Raw genomic sequence first — 958 nt, forward strand, 5'->3', positions numbered from 1 at the left:
CATAAGACAAACATCACACATTCAACCAGCTAAATGTTAATGCTAGTTAAACTTACCCATTCTTTTGATTGCCTGGTGTACTCTGCTCGTCTATCTCCTTCCATCATATAACTTAAATGTATCATATTACGCAGGAGCCTTTGTCTTCTGTGTTTCTCTGTTAAGTTCTCCAGCCTGGTCTTTAAACACTGCCGTGGTTTTTGTTGTATGTGGCGCTAAAGTCTAGTGACGGCGCTATAAAGAGCGTTGCCATGCTTGCATCACTCCCGTACCCCTCCCACCAGTTCCTATGGCCACTTGGCCAGTGTGAATGCAAATGACAATCCCGGTTTTGGGGGAGAGTCGTTCAGACAGCCAGAGACTAAAGTGTCCCTGAGCAAGATGCTGAACCCCAAGTTTCTCCCTGGATGCTGTATAAATAGCTGTCCACTGCTCTTAAAAATAGTATGGTGTACAAATGTAGAAATTACATTTTATTGCAATACTTTCTGTATGTGACTATTAAGAATAGTTAGGTTTTTTTTTGGGGGGGGGGGGGGGGGGGGGTTAGTATACCTATGAAAGATACATTGGCCAAACCCAAGCTGCATGTAGAGACTCCTTGGCTTTGTTCCACTCTGTTGACTGACTCGTGCATTAATTCACACGCCATCACTTTAGATGGGCTGCATTTGTGACCGTAACGTGAAAAGGCATCATTCAATGTTTATTTATGAAGCTATTAGGCAGGCCAAGCGATTATTCCTACTTTTCAGTTTAAGTCAATGGTTTATTTGTTTTCTAACATCAGTTATAAAACCTAAACTATCTTCCTCAATACACGTGCAAGGATACACCCAGTTAATAGTTCAATCTACAGTGTGTGTGTGTATATATACCACGTTCGACAGAAATATCTTTATGGCTGATTTGTATTGTATTCTTACAGATGAGTTTTTTTAATTGTGCATTTGGGGCC

The 958-nt window shown here is 41.1% G+C and overlaps 1 protein-coding gene across 1 annotated transcript in view; it reads left to right on the top strand.

Moving 5' to 3' along the window:
* eif4g2b (eukaryotic translation initiation factor 4, gamma 2b) overlaps nt 1-958 on the top strand; it is a 51,497-nt gene that overhangs the window by 33,002 nt on the left and 17,537 nt on the right. The gene's annotated exons all lie outside the window — the stretch shown is intronic.

This window comes from Etheostoma spectabile, chromosome 8 (genome assembly GCF_008692095.1).
Source record: "Etheostoma spectabile isolate EspeVRDwgs_2016 chromosome 8, UIUC_Espe_1.0, whole genome shotgun sequence".
Lineage (NCBI taxonomy): Eukaryota > Metazoa > Chordata > Actinopteri > Perciformes > Percidae > Etheostoma > Etheostoma spectabile.